The sequence below is a fragment of the Sylvia atricapilla genome, chromosome 2, assembly GCF_009819655.1.
Source record: "Sylvia atricapilla isolate bSylAtr1 chromosome 2, bSylAtr1.pri, whole genome shotgun sequence".
Lineage (NCBI taxonomy): Eukaryota > Metazoa > Chordata > Aves > Passeriformes > Sylviidae > Sylvia > Sylvia atricapilla.
Window position 1 is genome coordinate 19,846,200 of NC_089141.1, and position 22,491 is coordinate 19,868,690.

At 39.1% G+C, this 22,491-nt stretch overlaps 1 long non-coding RNA gene across 1 annotated transcript in view; it reads left to right on the plus strand.

Moving 5' to 3' along the window:
* The first annotated feature begins 544 nt into the window (after positions 1–544).
* Positions 545–22,491, plus strand: part of LOC136375439 (uncharacterized) — a 55,328-nt gene continuing 33,381 nt past the window's right edge. The window contains exons 1-2 of the long non-coding RNA XR_010746076.1: positions 545–792; positions 17,028–17,154. This is a non-coding gene — a long non-coding RNA (uncharacterized lncRNA). The remainder of the gene's footprint in view (positions 793–17,027; positions 17,155–22,491) is intronic.

Sequence of the window (22,491 nt, forward strand, 5' to 3'; positions counted from 1 at the left end):
AAACCACCAGGAATGCATATTCCTACTGGTTTGTCTTTTTGGCTACATTTGCCTTTTGAGAATACCAGTTGGGAAAATTGTTTAGAACTCAGACACAGTGAACAATAAAACTGCTCTGAACTGAACTGCTAAAAAGTCAGTGTGTAGATGGAACACGTTACAGCTGCATCAAGAGAAAGCTGTGTAGCTCAGCAAAACAGAAACTTAGGAGGGTTCCGGAGCTGAGATCTAGTAGATGTTTGAAATATAGAGGAAGTTCAATCCTTGAGAAAACAGACAACTTCAAAGATCAAGGGGCTGATTCTTCAAAGCTATCCCTTTTCAGAAAGGGAAACACTGACCTTTCTGATAAAGACTTTGCATTAGTATCTCACTGCCACAAAAATCTTTCCAACAGACGAAGTAACACTCAGTAGCATTGTAACTGAAACTGGAATAATTCAGAGATTCAAATTTAGAAAAATAAATACCATAGAAATCTTAACTACAGATTTAAAAGGAAAAAAAAAAAAAAAAAAAAAGGCAAATAAATCCAACCCTATCTCTCATGTATATGCCATCCAGTTTGCTTTTCCTCCCTCTCTCTGTCCCCAAAGAGGAAAAGCCTACTCTACAATGCCTTCTGAAGGCTGTCTGCCTGCTATCCTCACTGCCCACCTACCGTAGGGAGCAGCTCCTCCCACCTGCACATAAAAGCCAAGTGCATGCTACCAGCAGCAGATCAGAGCACTTTCTCAGTCCTCCACTGTTTTGAACCAGTGATCTTCTCTCCTTGGATCTTGTGTTCTCAAGGTAAGATTACTGCTACTTCAGGTTTCTGTTCTAACCAGCTATTGTGAGGAAGTCTTAATGTGAACTCTAGCTCTGCCTTGCTGGGTGGTGCTGGCTCCCCCCCGCCTTTTTTTTTTTTTTTTTTTTTTCAGATGTAGTGTCATCTGACATTTAAGTTAGTAACAGTCTGTTGTTTTAGCAGTGAAATAAAAACAGATCTAGCTGGGAAACACTGTGGCTGGGAAAAGGTCTTCTCTCCCTTTCTGATGGATTTTGAAGAGATTAGTACGCCCAGACCAATTATAACAATTTATTATCCCCTCTTAATAGTCTCCTTCTCAGTCCAGTCAAAGTTATGAAAAAAAAAAATTCTCTGTAAAGCTTCCTTAAAATCTGTTTGAGGGAAAAACAAAACAAACAAAACAAAACGTTTAGTGTTCATTTAAGGAAGAAACTGGGTTTTATTGCTAATATCATTTACTAGCCAGACTGAGACACTTTTGGGACTGAAGTGCATCTTCATAGGTTTCATTGCCTTTAAAAAAAGTGCAGTGGAACTTAAGCCCTCACAGAAGCACAGTAATAAGACGGATGGAATTCATTATCTTGTACCAAATATGCTTAAAGTAGGTATTTTATAAGCGAACTTCTGTTTCTTGGAACAACAGACCTTGTGTCTCTATGAAACTTTTAGATCAGCTTGTTTATATTTTCTCTGCAGTTTTCCTACATAGGCATTTCTAGCAGCAGAGGAAAGAATAGTTAAGTGCCTCAGAGACAGCTACTGAACAGTTAAAACATTTAAAAGTTCTTTCAAAACTGTATTTGCATTCCCATCCATGCAACTGTCCATCCTCACAGAGATGAATCTATTAGTGACCAGTAGCAGTTTTTCACATTGTGTGAATCAGTGCACTTTTAACACACAGTCACCTGTTTAAAGAAATTCCATCACAGAAATCCTAATCCTACAATGCCTCTCTCCAGTGCTCAGAGAGGACGGAAAGCATGAGCTACCAAAAGAAAGCAGTTAACACTCTCTGTAAATACATAATAAATTCTTCAGTTAAACAGTGATATTTTCTTCTTAATTCTCTTGCTAAACTGAGTCTTCTTTGGTCTTTCACAAATAGAAAGTCTGCTCTATAAAAGAATTATGTCCATATATAACTATACTTGCATTTGCTGCAATATTTTAAGCCATAGCACTGTATAACAGCGGAACTCTGCTCCAAGTACCCTTCTCTGCATACTGTATCTAAGATTTTCTCTGATTTTATATGTTATCTATTCTAAGTAGTGGGGAAAGGAAAAACACTGCCTTCAGTTATTTGCCTGCAAGATTACATAAGTATCTTCAAAAAAACACTCAAAAACCAAAAATCTAAAACCCAAATAAATCGAACTGTTCAAAAACCAAGGCACAGTGCTTTCTGTAGCAAACTTACAGTAAAACTACTTTTGCATCCAGGTAATTAATATAAGTTGCCCATAGAAGACAGGAGGAGAGCCCAATGGTTTTTGTCATAACTGGCGTTAAGTCTGAGCTACAAAATTTTGTTTTTCAGTTAACATCTGATTTTTACAGCAAACCTCACCTTTCCAAAAATTGTTGTAAAACACAGTCATGTGATTGTAAGTTCAATGCATACAGAATTTAGGTCTGCAGTGTGGCAGTAAAGCCTCATTTGTTCACACAGTATTTTACTCTATCAGATAAATAAAAAAAAATTAATAGAGCAAATTTCATGAAAAAAAATAGTGTGTTTGCTACAGGAAATGTATATATAGTAAAATACCTTTTATTAAAGCCTGCTGTGAAATGTAATGTTTTGGCATTTGAAAAATGAATGGCAAGAGATATTAAGAAAACTCTATTCAAAGGAATGCATCTGATTTAGATCAGAATCTCCTCTGAGCAGTTTCCCTCTTAGGCTGAGTAGATAATTCAGCTTAGCATCACTTTGCATCAAGGGATGAAGGGAAACTGCATCCAACAGGTTTCCAAGAGAACTCAGATGTCTAGGAATGCACTTATTGACCTCTGTGCTCATGGAAACTCCTTTTTAGAAGATCAAAGCACACTGGTATTAAAATAAAAACACTGCAATTTTAAAGTAATGCTACAACCTGAATTAAAGGAAAAAAATATAATCACTGGGAGAGCAAGGAATTCTGACTTTTGAGTAATGATCAAAACACTTAAAACTAATAAAGTAAAGAGACTATATTAATTTTTTCATCCACAGACCAGTTAAGTGTTAAGCAGGGATGCTAAGCCACTTCTCCTAGTGGTTATGCCTAGTGTTTTTAGGTGTATATTTAGGGCAGTAATACCTACTTAAGCCACTAGTGTAACTCCCAGTGCTGTCTAAAGTGCTAGACTAGATACATAGAAACAGAGGATAAACATATCACTCTCTGCTTATCTACACATAGTTCTGCCACTACCACTGCTTGGGAGAAATTCTTACCTTCAGAATTTATTTTCACACCTCTCTGTAGGGAGAGATTATGTTTTTCTCTGGCCCTGTGGTCACTAAATATATAAAATATTTTACACAAGGTCACAGTGAAAATTTGTGGTAGAGTGTAAGATTTAGCTCCTCTGGTTTCCAGGCCAGCTCTAATCCCACACTTCATTTTGTATTCAGCCTTATAAAGTCCACCCCTTTGTAGCTGCTCTGTCTTTGCATGACTCTTCAGGACTGAACAGCAGGGAGAATTCCAATGACAAATCTTGAGAGAGGTAATTTACTCCTAAAACTTTCGAACTTCTGTGAAAGTGTTTACAAACCCCTTAACAGGACCTACAAATAAATCATTCTTGGAGGGTGTAAATAAACAATTAAACAAATAGGCAAATGCTCATCTCTTTCTTACATTCTGTGGTTAGAGACCAGCCCAGTCTTGGCAGGCTGAGGAAGCAGAGATCCACTGCCATGGATCAGAAATGACTGTAATGACTGAAATGACTGGGCAGCATCTGACTGTAAGAACTCAGTCTTGGTAACTCAGCAGCAGTAAAGAGCTCAAAGAGAAACTCTTAAAGAGGGCTTAAGCAAAATTATTGAAAGGATCTTGTAGGGGACACTAGTACTATTCTTTCTTTCTTTTCTACATTTGCTATCATGTGCCATTTCTGTAAATATACAGGATAAAATTTCATAGCCCTTAAAACAAACAGACAAGCAAGCAAACAAAACCGAAAGCCCCAACCAGCAGCTTTGTCCTATCCCTCTAGTTTGTAGCCCTCAAGTTAATTTATGAGAGCACAGATTCATAACATGGTCTTGCAAATACTGCATTTCAAAAAAAACCCCTCAAAACCAGCAAAACAAAACAAAACCAAAACCAATTAAACAAACAAAAAACCCCACCTTACACAACACATTCCAATTTTCAATTTCCAGAGTTATTACCCTAGCAATGGAGGCCTTGTCTCTTACTCTTTTAACTTAAAAATTACTGCTAACCCTGCCTTGTTCATTGATAAAGTAGTCAACATGTGAGAGGTAACTGGAGGATTAGAAAATGAACCATTAATGTTCACCTCACTATCTGCCACAGAAGACAGTCTTTATACATTATGAGCATATCTGCATGGCAGAATTTCCTGCCCACTTCTTCTGTGTCTTGCTATGTCACAGGGGAGGTAAGATTATCTCTTAACCTTAAATACATCCCTATATTTCTCTTACTTCTTTAACCTTCCAGTTATTGTAGGCTGTGAGTTCTTTCCTTCTGCAGGGAAATAATTTTTATTTTTCACTATTGTCATATTTCTAACAGAGCAATGGAGGTAATGTAGTGAGGAACAAGACAAGACAAAAACATTAGAGGTGGTTTGTTCTGCCTGTTAAAGAAACAGCAAACAGCTGTACTTAACTGTACAAAAGTTCCTTGGTTTTGCCACTTATATTTTCTAGAGTTTTGTGCAATTGTTATTGCCTCTTTTGTGGCTTTCCCTCTGCAAACAGAAATCCCAGCAGAAGTTGTGGATCTATATATGCTCCAGAAGATAATGATGACTCCTGGTTCTGATGCCTTTTGTGGGTCTTGAGCAATAGCTCTGCCTATTCTCTGTAGTCAGCAGTAAACCATTATGCTTGCTCTCCCTGCACTCCTGAAATGTTGGATGTGTTTCTCTAATTGTCTTGATGTGTAATGAATTTAATGTCTCATAATTGCACTGCACGGAATTAATACCACTATGAAGTCTTGAGACATCTTTAGGTGATTAAAACTTCATGTAAGTCCATATTTTATAGCAAAAGCAAGATAAATATAAGTTTTTTGCTTATGAATGGCAGGTGAAACTTGAGGGGTGACATTAAATGGACCCTTTTCAAAAGGGAGTGAGAATCAGGGCCCTCTATTGGTTACAAAAAAACATGTAAAGCAGCCCTGTGAGAGTGTTTTTCAGTTCCCTCTGCTGGCTACAAAGCCCAGGCCAGAGGAACAGCTGTGTTTGCGGAGGCGAAGGTCTGAACTTCTATTCCCAGTGCTGTGAGCCTGTGGTGAACTGATGACTTTGGTGTCTGTGCACGTCTGTGGCCATCATTCTTTATGGGGGCTCATCAACAGCCACGCTGAGTTCAACATGAGGGCACTCAAAAATAATACGGGCTTCCTGGTAGGTAAGAAACTTCCCACTTTGGATTTGAGAAGCATGTTAGCAGCTATGCCATTCATAATCCTACACAGCTAGGGCATCCTTTCCTGCATTTTCTGCACCTTGATTTTTCCACCTCTTCAAGACAAGTGTGTGTGTGCTCATTACACTCATTTTAGAGACATCTGGGCGGTTAGCACAAATATTCTTGGCAATCCTGAAGTGTAACACTTCAAAATGTCAGCTTCTGAGAACTCCACATTTACAAGTAAGAAGTAAATGGTACCAAAAAGTACACTCCAACCTTAAAAAAAACCCCCAAAACAAAACTAAGCAAAACTAACAAATACCCCACCTCAAAACAAAATAGAAAAAGAACCTAACTTCTTCTTTTCCATTCCTGTAAGAAAAGGCCTATATAACCTGGTTACACAACTGGAGAAACAGGTCATACAATTTATGCAGTCACTTTGAAATAAAGTTGAGATGGAAAAAAAAAAGTACTTCAAACTTAAGAAAGAGTTCCTGTTTTAAAAAAATATCCACAGCCCTAAAAATCATAAACTCCTGGATCAGCTATGCCAGTTTACTTCAGCTCCTAAGAATCTATCATGGCAACATGTAAGGTTCATAAAAGCTATCCCATTAAAGGGAGAATTAGTCAAAACTAACAGCTTGACATAGTAGATATCAAAGGTATATTAAAAGCCAGAACATTGAAACATCTGCAGCATGTGTTTCCTGCCTAACTAAAAAACCAGCCACTCTTTCCAGACCAACACACTGCTGCATTCTTCACTCTGAAAGTAAGAGGTTGACAGTAGCACACTGTGGATTTGCGCAGGGAACTCCAAAGCATTTGACCATTTTTGCAACAGAAAATTCTGGACAGTAAAACAAGTTACTGAGAAAACCACTCATTATATGAAGCAAAACCACATGTATGTAATACATATTTTCTGGAATGGAGATGCTTACTTTGCCTCTCACTTGGCATAGTTTTCAAGGGGACAGAATGGAAGGTGGCACAGCCCCAGGGACACACAAAGCAAAGATAATCAGTTTACCACTAAGGAAATCTAGCAGTCTAGTCTGCTTATGCCAGCACATAACTCACCTCTGTTCTGCCCTTCCATTCTTCCTACCACGCGTGGAGCACCAGTGAATGCACAGTGTCAGAACAAGAGTCTTTATGTAGCTTGGAGACCAGAAATTCTCATTCAGCTTGCCTTAAAGAAAAACAGCAACAACAACAAAAAAGGGTTCAGATATCTCCTAGTATTCCTTTCTAAGTGAAGTAGGTGATCTCAGTTGAACTCTCAGTTGGTGGATATTAATATAAAACACACAACTGGGACCTTTGCTGGCAAATCTCAGCAAAATTCAAGAGGTAGTTGCTTTAGGTCAAAGCTGAGCAATAAAAGTAGAAGTGTGAGGAAAGTTTATGTTGCCAGCATTGATAAATCTGCCACCTGCACTATAGATGAAAAGCAAATAAGCAAAGAGCAGGTAAGGAAGTATACCCCACAAGCACTATCATTCACACAAAACATGTTTCAGAAAATGAAGGGGAAGAAAAGACAGCATTCAGTACTCATTTCCTTTCAGTCAGTGACTTGAATTGAATTTACCATAGTAGCACGTCACATTGTTTGCTGCAGAAAAATGCAAAGCTTAGGCCTTTAGGAGTAAGTCTCTTGTGCTTTACTGATTCCAAAAATGTCAGTGATTGTCAAAATGTTTTTGAAATAAAACCAAAACCATGTTAATAAAATGAACTTTCCAAGACAATGCTGGCCAAAACTGATTCTTAGATTTCTTTTCAGTAATAAACTGCCTCTGTGGTTGCTGAGTTAAAGGGAGAAGGATCTGAAGGATCAAAGCCAAATTCTGGTTAACTCAGGATAAAAAATAAAAGAACACTGAGACAGGACACAAGCCCTACAGTGAATGGACAGACTTTTGCTGAAGGTGGGCAGAGCTAAGCAAAATCCAGCTATGCTTTCAAAAACAACTGTAATCATTATTAGGCTCTAATTGAAGATATTCCAGGACTTCAGCATTCATTGTGGGTACACCTTGTGATATGCTGCTGCAGGTTACTGGACAAGCCTCAATACTTCAGTATGTAATCACAAGCTGAATGTTAGTTCAGTACTGTTACCCTGCCCATTTATTAAGTAGTAATTCCCTAAGTGAATTAACAACGGGAAGGATTCTGTCCCATCTTATCCCAGCCTTATGGATGAAGAGTTAAAAAAATGCACTGCAGTGAAGGCTGGAAGGTGTTCGTGCTGGACTGAGTTCCTGCTGTGCACACAAGCTGCATGCAAAGCCAGGCAGTGAGAGCTCCAGACTGTCCCTATAGGTGCAGACACAGCAGCAGATCCTGTCTTCCACGGAAGGAAGTGGTGCCATGGTTGGACACTCTGTATCTGTTACAGGACTTCCTGCTCTCCCCCAGTTCAGCCACCCTACCTAAATTTAGGATGTTTATGCACTACAGTCCAAGCTGTCACTGCAAGGGGAGTTTTTTTAGTTTTTATGCTTAGGAACTCTTACCGACTGTTATTATCTTTTGGATATCTGAGCATAACTTACTACATCAGGAAACATGGAAGACATTTCACAGTTGTTCCCTAAGCTTGCATTAGTAGTCTCAGCTAAAAACATTGTTCACATAGAAAAAGGTATGTTTAGCATTCAGTTGTCATACTTGTTTAAAGAGTAATTTACAGGAGTACATTTTTTTTAATGCACCAGTATAGAATTATCAGATGGCTTTTAAATTGTAATTTAAAGGAAACCTATTTGTCTCAGGTATGTTTTGTAATGTCACCTCCATTCCATTTTGATTTTAAGTTGCTCTTAAGCAACTAGCTGCAAATGATCAGTGTCTAAAATCCAAGCAGTGATGGTTAGTTCTGGCGTGTAATTCTAATGGAATATTAGTAATAATGGAATATTATCACAGTCAGGACAAGATAGCACTTCAATTCAAATTTCAAGCACAAAAACTGCTTTTCACTGAGTTCAATGAGCTCACTTGCAGTGAATATTTTATATTATTCTTCGAAATACCCTATTTTCAACATCACATTTCTCACTTCTGTGTTAAACACTGTCAAGAAGTTAATACAAAAGGACTGACAACCAAAATAAATTCAATTTGTGACTGCTCAAAGGCATTTTCTCTGCTACATGTGCTTTGAACTTTCTACTAACTGCTTATCTCATGAAAATAAGTATTTCAAAAATAAATCAACAGAAACCTATTGTATTTCCAATGCTCCACTTGTCAAGCATGTTTCAAGAGCTAGAATTTTAGCTTGATGGACATCCACAACATACACACAGCCTTATCCTTCAAAACAAGGACCACCAAGAGCTGCTCCTGTAATTCCACCCAAACCTGAGGGAGGCTGAGGAAGTAACGTGGCACTTTCTGGGGGCACTCAGCATAACAGACCTCAGCTCAGGGTGCAACAACCCTTCCTTCTTGGCTTCTCCTTCTCTGCCACCAGACATGATGAAGAGAAAGATTTTTGCTCTTTCAACTGCTTGAGAGTTGAAAGAGCTTCAGGAAAACACAAAATGTTGTACCTAATGCCCAAAAGCAATCAAGATAGAAGGAGTTTGTGTCTGCATTCTGTACATTCTGTGTTCATTGTGTCCACTGTCAGTGGGCATGCCTTCTTCCCAAGCTTTGTTAACCTTGCCCCAGATCTAAGATGACAGAAGCATGTGAAGGCCTAAACTTTAAGACCTAAACTTAACAAGACAAGTCTACCTCCTAGCTGTTACTTAGAGCTTGCTTGTTAGCTGCTCTCTGTTTTGTGGATTAAACCTCCCTTCTTAATGGTTAGGCTTGAAAGTATATAAAGATCAAACATTAAAGAACATCCCTTCTTAAGAAAATTTTACATATTTTTATATTTACTTTGCAACAAGCGCGTTGCATTTAGCCACCATTGAGTTGTAATGGTGTTGTAATGGTGCTCTAAAACAAAAGCAAACCACAAGGCACCCTGAGGGCTCCACAGCCATTAGCCGCCGGGAACACAGTTCTGAGGAAAGCTGCCATGGCCCAGTGGGGAGGTGACATGTCCCCCCTCACTGGCCTGTGGTGACATCTATCCCTCACCAGCCTGTGGAGACATCTCTCCCTCACGGGGCTGTGGTGACATGTCCCCCTCACGGGGCTGTGGTGACATCCCTCCCTCACCGGGCTGTGGTGACATCCCTCCCTCACTGGGCTGTGGTGACATCCCTCCCTCACGGGGCTGTGGTGACATCCCTCCCTCACCGGGCTGTGGTGACATGTCCCCCTCACGGGGCTGTGGTGACATGTCCCCCTCACCGGGCTGTGGTGAGGGCCAGGCCAGCCCAAGCATGGTGCTGGCTGGGGCCCCTGTCAGCCAGGCTGGGCCGCTCGCCCTGGAGCCCCTCTCACCTCCTGTGGTGGTTGTGGTTCCCTCACGCTCCAACGTCGGTGCCATTTCTGCACAGGGCCAGTCAGAAAACTCATTTACAACCTGCGCCTCCCATTCCCAAAGGAGAGGCGAGGCCTCAGGAGAGCAGAAACTCCCCACAGCCCAGTCAGCTGAGGAGCATTTATGGAAACACAATGCATTTGAGGTTTCTTGGGTTTCGGAGATACAGCCCTGGGGCTTCACTTGTGCGTGCCAGCCCTCGGTGCCCCTTGGAGAGGGATCTGGGGAGCATTAGCTCGCACAGATGCCAACGGTGCTGGAAGGCCAGAAATGCAGGGGGCTGCGGGGGGGGCTCCACTCCGAGCTGGAAAGAAAATGTCACATCATGTGAGGGAAGGCTGCTCAGAAAGAGAAGGAAGGCTGCTCCAGTACACACTACAGGAGGTTCAGGACCTTTCAGATTTCCACATCTGGAGGCAAAACTGAAGCCACTGTAACTTAAAAAAAAATAAAAAATCCCATTTTAAAGTTAATATTCTTGAATCTTAAAATCCAAAACCCACCTGCAAAAGAGACTACTGTATATGGGTATCTAGTATGAGAGTAACCAGTCCTGTAGAGTTAGAATTCTAAACCCTCAGAACTCCCCCCAAAAATACCAAACACTTAGGTGAGATGGGAGGAAAGAAATGTCGTGTGAGGAAAGAAAATGATAAAACTACTGTACTCCACAAACAGGGAGTTCTGAAGGCAAACAGCTGAATGGAACAGCTTTATCATTTCTTTACAAAGTATTCTCCTGGCCCTGCTTTGTTCAGCACAAAGGTTTATAAGGCTGAGGTTTTTTTATTTGTATGTTACACCCCCTAGCATGATAAAGCCCTGACTCCTTGATCAAGGGTTTGAGACAAACAAAAAGCAGCAGCTCCTGAACTTGAATGCTTGTAAATTGTACGCAGAGCAAAGCTGACTCCTGGACTCTTGCTCCAGTCACTTTAACACAGTCCTGTTTACACAGATGATTGGTATGTCTGGAAAGACACTATGCTACAAATGCTTCACCTCCCTTTCCTGGCTTCAGAAGCATCCAAGAACCTCACACACAGCAGGTTAATAAATTTATCCCTAGAAGCACCCTTGACACGTTCACCCTGGCAACATCACTCTCATTTTAGAGGAAATTAGGCACAGAAAAAGTTGCTGGTGTAGCATTTCAAGAGGTTGCTCCTGGCCAGATTCTCAAGTGTCTCCCCATCATGATGGGAGCTAGATGGAGAGTTTCATTCTCATCCGGGCACCTCAATGAGAACCAGATTTTCACGGGTGATCAGCACCCAGTAGCTTTCACAACGACACTTGCAGACAGATTTCTAAGAAATTCCTTTGATCATCTGGCCACTGCCTCAGTGGAGGCAGAGAGCTTTTGAAAAATCTGATCCCATTTGTGGGTGCTGAGCACTTCTCAAAATTCTTGCTTAAGTGACCTGGCCAAGGATGCAGACTAAAATCTGAGCAGAACCACTTTGCCTAATCCCTAGGCCAGTGATTTAACCACAAGTGTATTCTTCCGTCTTCAGCAGAGAAAGAAGAGACACTAGTTGGGGGAGCAGTCAAAGTGCCAAACAGCCACCAGTATCCATGCCTGCCAAGAAAAATGCCCGGATACTTGTGGGCAAACCAGACAGCCACATTTTGGTACTTTCCTGAGAAAGAATTATTTCTAGTAGTAGTGCCAGAGTCTGGCAACTTGGTTTATGCTCTTTCCAGATGTACCTCTTTCTTTCTGGGCTAGAACATTCGTGAACATGTCCCCAAAAGAGGCACACCCTCCCCACTCTTCAGAAAAAACAGCAGCTAGCCAAACACTGTCCTGTCTCCATTATTCTTAGAGAGCCAGGCATGCTTGGGCAAGACAACACTATTTTGTGTAACGATTAAGAAGCAGTGATCATGTCAGTAAAGATTCTTGTTTTCATTGAATATTTCACTCATTTTTGAACATAAGCAACCACTTAGCTGCAGTTGTGCTAGATGCAGAGGAGGAAACACATGCTATTCTTGGCCAGACTTCACCTCTGTGGGAAGCAGCAGCCTCCTTAAAGCAGCCTCTGTACACTGTATGATTTAGCTACATTTATGATTGTCCTGAACCTCAAGCAAAGACTTCAGTACCTGGAAGTGTAAATGTGTGCAAAACCCCCAAGCCCCCAGCCTGGATCCTCTACTTTATGCCCTGTTTGTGGGGGGTCCATTTGCAATTGATGGTTTCCAAAGCCATTTTTAAAAATCTTCTTCAAACGAACTATATTCATTCATCTGCCAATTGAGATACCCCTCTCTGTGTCACTCAGCAGCAGCTTGTTGGACTTTCTATCTCCATGGCAGAATCCATGCAGCTTTCATTAAATACTCTCTGTCTTGCCTCTGTCCCCAGCTTTCAGACCACCTCCCAAATAAGTATCTGACCAGTCTGGCAATATGGAGATAAGGCACACAGTCACAAGTATGCTTTAAGGGAGCACAGATACTGCATGGTAACTATTGAATGAAAATGTTTACAGAAAAATAGTTTTGTAAAACAGCTCAGACTAAGCTGTTGCTGAATGTCGAGCTCAAGCCTCAAGCTGTATAAGCCAAAAACTGCAGCTGTATCTTTTCTAGCTACAGCTAAAACCAGGAAAGTGTACTGGAAAAACCTTTATTGGGGCGGGGAGGGAGATGCTCTCCTAATAGAGGATTACATCTAGAAGCAAGTGTGAACATCTGTCTGCTCTGCTGGTTCTATACCTGCAATAGCACACAACATAACTGATGATTTTGATGTTTGATTGTTGAATGGCTGCTTTCACTTGATTCTGACATCTGCTGCAGTAATTATTGTAGCAACTCTTGTCAGAAGCTGGACTTCAGAGCACTGCCCCAGTCTAATAATACAGCCTCAGCTTTACATACAGAAAAAAATGAGGCAGGAAGGGATGAGCTCTTGATGCACATTTATGCAGACAGTTAACTGCACATGCTTTGATGTACATTGTGACCTAAAAGGTTAGAGGGAATATCACTGAAGGAACTTGGTTTATGATTAGTTGTATTGTGGGCCCTATGGTTTTGTTACTAAATTCATCACTATAACTTTTCCCTTCTTCCATCTTGCAGATTTTTGTTTATTTTAAATTCTCTTTTCCTGTCCAAGAGAAACCAAGGTATTTCAATGAAAAACCTGGGGTCAACTGAGGGCCCAGGTCAAGAAGTCTGTCTTGGGTGTCACCTGCTGTAAACTCAAAATTTAGCAACAGTTAAAAGAAAAGTCTTAGTTCAGAGAGCAGTGAGCTAATCAGGACACAGCTTGCTGGTAAAGGGCTAGGAAATGTGCTGCTGGAGTAGAAGTACCACAAAGGACCCATGGAAAAGGCTGGCAGGTTTGATAGTCTGGCCTGATGTGCCTTTGGAGCAAGAGCAAACAGGAATTCCAGTGGTGACAGGAAGGATGCTCACAGTAAGCAAGGTTGATTTGCAGAAGATGGACCTTTCTGTGCAGTTACCTTACTCTGGAGTCCAGGTTTTGGGACAGTAGGGCTGCTCCATTTTGTTTTTCCAACAATATATATCAGCACTGACTTTTTCTCCTGGTCTTAAATGTAATTTGTGGCTTATGTCTTTTGTATTAACTAGGTAGCGCAGAGACTTAAAGGTAGGATAATCAACTCCAGATAATCAGTCTCATTATGAGATGCTGTTACTCTGGGAAGTCTGTGTTTCTGTCAAAATTTGTCAAGAAATGCAGTCCAAGAATTGGGAGACATTTCCTTTTATGACTAATGTTTGCATTTCCACTAGGAAGCTGTAGTTTTGAATTTACATATTCTGAGAAAATGTTTTGCTTAGAAATTCCTGCTTATTCCTTTGGGAAAGAATTGGAATTACTTATTAAATATAATCAGTTAGAATTGGAAGAAAATCCACCTTCAGGAGAGAACAGTCAGCATTTCTTCTTCTCTCTGTGCCCATGCAAACAGTCACTTGAAATCACTGCCTGGCACAGGTCTTGTGAGAACCCGAGTTCCATTTTTAACCCAGACAAGCATTAGAGAAAACTGTACTTCAGGAAACTACACAAGGCAGCCTCCCTAAACTGAGTAGTTTTCCAGCCTTCACAGATTCACCCATGACAAAGCAAAACAGCCTCCTGACTGAATTCACACAGCTAAATAAATAACTTTTTAAGTGTTTAAATGTCATGGTGAAAGTAAAAAGATGACATGTGCTGTATGAGCTATCAGCTCTACAAAACCAGAAGTAGTTACATTATAAATAAACAGAGTTTGCTTGGAATTAGGGACATAGGAAATTCCATTCAAGAACAGACAAATGGCACATCTTGTCTGGTATCCTACATCTGGCACAGGCCTATAACAGATGCTTAAAATACTTGGCTCTGTTGGTCCCATAGTCTCCCCTGTTCCACCTGCCACCACCGTTATAAATCAGTTTTCCTAACCCCTGGTGCAAGTCCCTTCCCTGCTCACTTGCATAATGTGGGAGGTGGAAGCAAGGGCCAAGGAAACTCATACTTGCCCTGTGCAATCCTTATCGCACTGTTTGGAACCGAGTTTGCCCAATCTGTGGTTCTGACTGGTGCACAACATGTAAGGCATTGATGCCTGTGCTGCCCACATAGCTAAACAGAGCAGCTCATAGGTGAGGACTGTGCTTGGCTCCAGGGAAAGCGGGTAGCAAACATCTTCTCACTCTCGTTTGCACACAGGAGGCCAGCCCCGCTACCACTGGCCTGTTACTAACCAGCTGCCCTCTTTCTATCAAGGCACTGCCTCCTAATTGCACCCTGCTGCTCAATGACTTTTATATTGTGGTGTTGCTTTCTTTGTAACCTTGAAAGTTTAACACATGATGACTGAATATTAAACGAGTTTATTGTCTGTCAAGCAGAGTTCACTTTTGTCCTTATTCCAAAGGTTTTCAAATCATGGTTCATCTACCCAGTGGGCCACTTCATACAGGTTCCCCTCTTGGGGTGACTGGTGCTTCTAGCCATTGTCACCACTGTGACATGCCTGTATCCAACAAAACTGACTGTGACATTCTCTCTTACTAGAAATATTACTTGCCACTGACAATCTCCTTCATAGCCAGCATTAAATTCAATGGTCCAGTTGGTTAAAGACCTCTAAAACAGATAAATGAAAAATCAAGACATTCCCATTTTAAAAGATAAAAGTTTAAAACCCCCATTTATTAATTGCATTAAAGCCTCTCTGTACTGCCATGTGAAATAAAAAAGTATTTTTAAAAGACTAAAGAGAACTTATGACTATAGGTAAAGCAACCAGATAGGCAAAAAAAAAAAAAAAAAAATATTGCATTTGAAGAAAAAAAGGATTGTCCCCCTCGGTTTGAGCATATTGTCTCTACAGTTGCTAAACACTGCTTTTAAAGATGGAACTAATAAATCTTTACATATTATTAAGAGAAAGGTGAACCCTGATGGTGTGCAAGGGCTGTTAGATAGAGTTTTATATGTCAGTTTTCTCCATGCTCAGAATTTTCTGATTTTGGTTCCATCCTACTGAATATAACATACAGTATCAAGGGTCTGAATCTAGAACAGACCTTTGATCTAGCTACCCCAAATTTTGTATCCACAAAGGAGAAGACTTTGCCACATCAGATTGCTGGAAAGAGTGGACAAATTAAAGCTGCCACAGTACCTAGGAGAAGTTTGCATCCTTTAACATACTCCAAATCAATATTACATTCAGTGAGACACAGTATTAACAGGAACTCTGTGACTTTCTGTACTTTTTTCCTGTTTCACAAGAGCAATGACTTTCAGAATATTCATCTTATTCCAGTCAGGAACAGTCGTAGAGGTTTTTCAAGGCAGACAAATGAGTCAGCCACTTGTTCCAAATAAATGGAAATGGCGTTCCAAGTTTCCTAGACAGCTTTAAAAACTACATATAGCAATTCAGCTGCTTAATCTATTATGTTCTACATCTCACATTTGAGAGGACATGAAATTGCATGCTCTTTATTATAGATATAGGTTGTTTTGTCCACAGACACCTCATTTTGTCTCTGTTGTTAACATACATGCCGGCCACCTTGCTCATGCCATTCCCAAGAACACAAGTAGCACTCTTCAGAGCAAGGAGAAACTGCTGAGGTTCCCAGACTGCCATGGATATCCTAAATAATAGTGAACAAAATTTCCTAATGTCTGTGATTGCATTTTCCCATTTGTTTAATGAGGATGTTAATATTTTGCTTTCTGAGGAGAAATGTTGTAAACCTCAATTAATATATCCATTACAAAAAGGGCATAAATTACAGCTTTAACTGTGCAGTAAAACAGAACATCTGCATGAATAAATAATTATAAGGAGATACATAAAATTATAAAAATAACTTCTTTACTGCAAATCTTGCCTTAACAAGAAACATAACTCCTTCCTCCCTCAAGAAATCTGAAAACACTGACTCATGTCTTTGTTTAAGTGTCATGGTAAATTTGTTCTTTTATAACATGTAGTAGTTTAGCTTTGAACTTTTGAGTTTTGGAAAAGGCAGAGCGGAAAAATGTTTTCATGGGAGAGGAGTGCACATTCCAGAGCTGTCGACTGTTACTCGTTTATGAGGCAGGGAAAAAACTACTTTGGTTTTAGGCTTTTGTTGATGCAATTTGTTGTCTGGTATTTTGTGATAAACCAGAGTTTACACTGCATGCTGAAATATTTCAATTCTCTCTCTCATCTTTCCACCTTTTGCTTGTTCAAAATTCTGACCAAGCTTGAAACTGATGTTGAGAAGAGAAAAAATAGTTGTGTACAACTAGAAATAATGATCCTTTGTAATATGCAAAGTAGTCCAGTGAGAAAATAACATGGTTTTCTGTGAATTATAGAGCTGCACCAAAGTGTAGTGGAGGAATGCAGATCCTCCAGATGAAAACAGACCAAACCGAAATCTGAGCCCTTCATGGTTTAAAACTGAGCAACAGTTTTAAACACAATTTTCCTGGGCTGTTTCATGTTTATTTCATGTATTAATGTCTGATTATATCAAAAATATGAAAACGGGAAAATAAACTCTCAGTAGCTTATTTATTCAAGTAAAGTCAAAAATATCTTTTTGCTCTCCTGCCTACTTGAAGGCTATTAACATACATTCTTTCTTTCTTCTCTTTCTAGAAAAGAAAATGCAGATTGTCAGAATCCTTCAAATTTGATACTCGGCACTTTTATGACCTCTTCATTACTGGATGTGGAGTCTGGATATCAGAATTGGTATAGTGAAATACTCTCCTATTAAATTCAGGTAATTTTCTGACATAATTAATGAAAAAGTCTAACGCTGAAACAACACAATTAACACATCTTTCAGGGTTTCATTTCTTAAGAAAAATTATCAGCATCAAAAAGTATCTATCCTGTCACAAATCTTCAGAGACAAAAGATAGAAACCACACGAGAATGCAGACCTCTAGGCAGAGATGAGAACTTCTCCATTCACAAAGCCAGAAGATGTTGGGGTGTTATTCTGAGAGAAGGAGGCTTTGCTGAGGGCAGCAGCTTCTTTTCATACACAAGTTGAGATGGGTTTCTGCTTATTGGGATAGGCATTTCTACGGTGCCCTACTTCACAAATATGACTTGCTTAGCAGGAAAACTGCCTTTCTGAAAGCCCACCAGTCACTGGTCAACACTGTCACATTTTCCCTCAAGAAAGGAACTGCACACAGCACAGGGCTGATGTAGGCACACTGTGTTACAGGAACGTGCAGCTTAGGATGCAGACAGGGAGGCACTCAGCTGCAGAACTGTAGTGAAAGAACAACAGCCTAAGCAAGTGGCTCTGAGGCTCACCCATAAGCATGCAGATATATAATTAACTTCAGAACCAAGTTATGTAAAAGATTTTGAGAAGGTATCTCTTCCTTTCCTGGCACATCAGTAATCAAGATACTGTCAGTTTTTCTGTCCATTGCCCTAATAGCATTGCACAGCATCCTAGAGATTTAAATGGGTTGTCATAAAATCAACACTCCAGACAAACAGAAACAAAATGGAGAGCTAGGAGCACAGGAAGATCAGCTAGAGGCTAGATATATTGTTAAAAGTGTATCTAACAAAGCTGCCACAGGCTCCAAGTTTGCTTTCAAAGTAATAGAATTCCCCTACAAAACAGTAACCAACATGGAACAAAGTTCTTTGAGGTCATTTTAAGCCCTGTCTGTTAAACAAATGATACTCCAATTTTTTTTTTTCCAAGGCTTCATATTTCTTATACATTTTCAGCAATTTTTGTCCTATCCGTCTCCTCAACCAGCACTTTGGACCACTGAGAAATTGTTTGCTTAAAGCCAGAACTCTGATTTCAATACCTTTCTGTTATTAATATTCCTTAAGTTACATTTCGGCTTCCAATCAAGGTTTGCTGCAACACTTTCTCTTTTGATGTGAGTCCACTGTACAGTACCTTGGATCTCAGCTAGAATGCACACCATGTCATGTGAACAGTAAAAAACAATATAGCTCAACTTTCACAAAGTAGGTTGAATCAGGAGTTTTAAGGCTAATCAAAACCATATTTTTACAAGTAAGCAGAGCCAGTAAGTCATTGAAGCTATACAAATATATTCATATCCACATTGCACTTCATTAGAAAAAGAATATCACACCCAGGAAGACAAAAACTCAGAATACTGAATAATTGTGGAACCGAAAAATGGAAGAATACAGTGGTCTTTGCATGAGAAGTGCATCATAAAAGGGATTCCAGTAAAACAAGGTGATTCTTCAGACTTTGTATAAGCTTTTTTTATGCCTTTCTTAGGAGACATTGGAAAACTTGAAGGACTTTGTATAGAGCAGTATTACTTACAGAAGCATTTGTTACTTGTATTCTTCAGGTGAAACTTGCTTATGTATGAATTGATATACAAATACATGCAAGTATGGAAGTGCATATATATGTTTCCAGCAAAGCATGTCGCTAAATATTTAAGACCACCTGATAGTCTGTGGTAATGTCAACAGACAGGTGCCAGTCAATGTGATATTTTATGTCAGCAGGTTATTCTACATGTGAGAATACATCTGTGTAAATGCAACAGTATGTTTCTTATAGATGCTGTGTATGTGCAGGTTTTTATATGACGTGTCTAGACTGAATCTGAATTTAGACTGCTGTCACTGAGAGCAGAATCTACATCTTTGTGCAGTTTCCTTCATGTTTATTTTTATTTTATATACTGGCTTTCTTTCCACTGCTAACTACAAAGGCTGATTTATCGATATAAGTGGAAGTTACCCGAACAGCAGCCAACATAGAACAGAGTCAATAGCAGCAATTCATGGCCTTCTTTAGTTTGTTGTGGTTTTTTTAATGCTCAGAGCCCATACAGGCAAGAAACTATTTCCCATACTGGAGATGGAAATACTGCTCACCCTTTTGTAGAACACAAACCTAAGAAATAAAACTTAAATTATTTAGTCAAAACTAAATACTTTCATCATCTCAGAAAGGCAGCGCTGCCCAATTCAGCTGACTTGTGGTTACCTGAAAAAGGGAATAATTTGATTACCTATCCCTGAAATCACCCATTTTAAAGTTGTTCTAACCACAGTGTAGGCACAGCTTAACTGAATGATTTCACCATGCAGAGTTATTTCCCATGTTCCTTGGTTACTCCAGTAATGTAAAAAAATTCAGGAACTGGAAAGTCATATGATCCACCAAAAAGAGAATATTGTGTTTTCTAAGAAAAATATTTATTACCAAGTAAGCTATTTTGATTTATTAAATGATAGCTTCCCATCATAGTGTTTTTTGATACGGCGTTTGAAACCTCAACAATTGTACAAAGCCAACACTTTATTTGTTTAAAGGCACTCACTTGTGTTTTTCTTAATAGAAATATCAGTTCATGACAATGCCAGGTTCATAGAAGCTCATCCAGGAATAATTCCTGATTTTTTTTTTCCTAGAGTGTCCATTAAGCCAGGGCAGGCACTGTGTCCCAGTGTTAGTCTTCTAACATTAGATTTATAGGATGTTATAATTAACAACAGGTGATGGGCAGCACTACATGCACAGCAAGCAAAGTGAAAAGACTGGCAGCTCAAGAGCCACTTGTGAATCATCAAAGCTTTTCCCTGGATAAACTCAGTAGTAAACCTGATAGGTCTTCTGGCAGTTGTTTTGGGTTGGGTTCTTTGTGTTTGGTTTGATTTGTTTGTTTGGGTGGTTCTTTTATTCCACCACCACCCCTGATCCTTTTTTGTATCAAGGACTAGGGACCATCTGTCTGTTTTTACAGTTGTGTAGCTTTTCCATTTCTGTGCTTACTCTCTATAAAATGAGACAAACTATGTTTCTCTACTCAAAGAGGAGTTCTTGGAGGATTACAGACAAGTCTAAACAAAATTTTGAAACAATGCAGATTTTTTAAGAAGCATTTGTCTCTCTATTATTTCAGCTCTTTCAAACTTGTGTTCTGCACAAATAACAGGGGGAAAAAAAGAGGTTCAAAACACATACACCCTCTGCTTCAATTTTAAGAAAAGCTGTGCTTCAGCTTAGGGCTAAAAATGAGGAAGAAAGACACCAAAACACATGAATTGGCAAAACAAAAATATGTCCCAAATAAGTTTTCATTTGCATAGCTAAACAAATACATTTTTTTCCTTCAGTTGTGAGAATATAAACAAGGCAAGGTAGGTTGGGAAGAGCAATGACTTAGTTTAACCAAGTGAAGGACATGCATCTCAAATCTACCAACAGATCTAACTTTTATGAATAATTTTCAATGTACTAATCTGATCGATCATGATATTCATGAGTTAATTATGTGTTGTAACATACTGATTATAACAAAGGAGTACTTTAATTAAGAAACCACATCTGTTTTGGATAACCTACTGTATATTCTTATGGACACTAGTAAATACTTCAAATGCACTAACTGGTAGAAAGATATAAAAAGAAATATTTAACAAGAAAAAAAATCAGTATTTGCACTGTAGGAAGGACTGGAGATTTTTCATGGATATCATGCTCTTGTCAATATTCCATGATTTCCTCTACAAATAACTCTTATGCATTAAATTAATTTCTGCAGAAGCTCTTTTAGTGTGTTTCTCCCCTCCTTTCATCCTCCCCACCTCAAAATACACTTGAATTAGTAACCTTGAGTTTCTTAGCACTATTATATTAGAGAGCAATTACTATTATTCTAGGTTTATGTTACCAGCTTGCCAACAGGATCACATGGTGCAGTGATGAATTTATCCTGCTTGCTGCAGAGTTTGCACTTCATTAAAATTCACACAGCAGTGCTTATCTATAGCTGAGACAAAACGTGGCCCAGGGGAACACTTGTTACTCTGGGTAATTAATCAGAGGTGATGGGAAATTTTTCTTAGTGTTCTTGATAATCTCCAGGGCATCATCCAACTGTGAAATTTTGGCTTTACTGAAGTGGAAAGCAAATTTCATCAGTAACTAGAACAGGCCAAGACATTTCTCACAAAGCACTTCACGACCTGGTGTCATCTGGCAAAGTTTCTCAGTACAGTCTTTTTCCAGAACTGGAGCAGCAGTTCATTTTTATTAAATATTTCACATGCATACATTAGAAGTCCCTTCTTTTGGCAATCATAAGCATATTTGAAAAAAGGTTCCACACATTCTTTAGGGTAAATACCTTTTTAAAGGTCTTGAATCTGTACTCAAAAGAAGTCTCTTAGCTCAATGACCTTGCAATCACATCTTCAATAGGAAATTCGTGGTTTTGCTGGGGCAGGAGAAAATACATAAAATTGTCAAAATGCTTGAAGATTCAAGCACATAGCTTGAAACAGCTGGAGAACTTCCTTTTTCTAGAGTGAGACTACCCTCAAAAATATTTTTTTATTAGAAAAAAAGAATCATTCCTTCCATCAGATGTTCAAAATTGTGTTACTGAAAAAATAATATCTTAAAAAAAACCAACCGAAACCTATGGCATTTTATTGTTGTGGTTGCTAGGCACAGGTTTTCAAATTCATTTATGTTGAGACCACACAGAAGTGTGTTGTTTTTTATTGAAGTGCTTCAGAATAACATAACTCCTACTGCATAAAAGTAGGAGGAAGTTTTAAAAGACTGAAAATATTTTCAATTCAAAATAAAAATCTTCCCCAACCCAAAGGACTATTCAAACATCATCAGGTCTCTTAGAAAAAGCTCAGTGATTTAGACAAGTGTTAGACAGAGCTGAAACTGACTCAGCAATTTTATTTCCCTTTAGCTCTTCTAGATACAACTTTATTATTACTGATGTAAATTAAGAATTAACATTTATTTGATACTTATATCAACTATTCCTTAGTTTAGCCATTCTTGTCCTAAACCCAAGATTTTTTTCCAGCTATATCTATTTAAAATAATATTATTTCAAAGACTATAATATATCCAAAATAACTGAATCATGAACAGTTATGATATATATGACAGAAGTTTACAGGCTAAATTTGACTGATATTTCATTTAAGTGTGGCTGCAGCATAGAGAACTGCTGAACAGATACTGATAGACAGGTTTATTGAAGCTCACAAAGAGAGCTGCAAGCTTCCTATTTCTTTTTTTGACTGATCCTTGGCTCACAGTAAG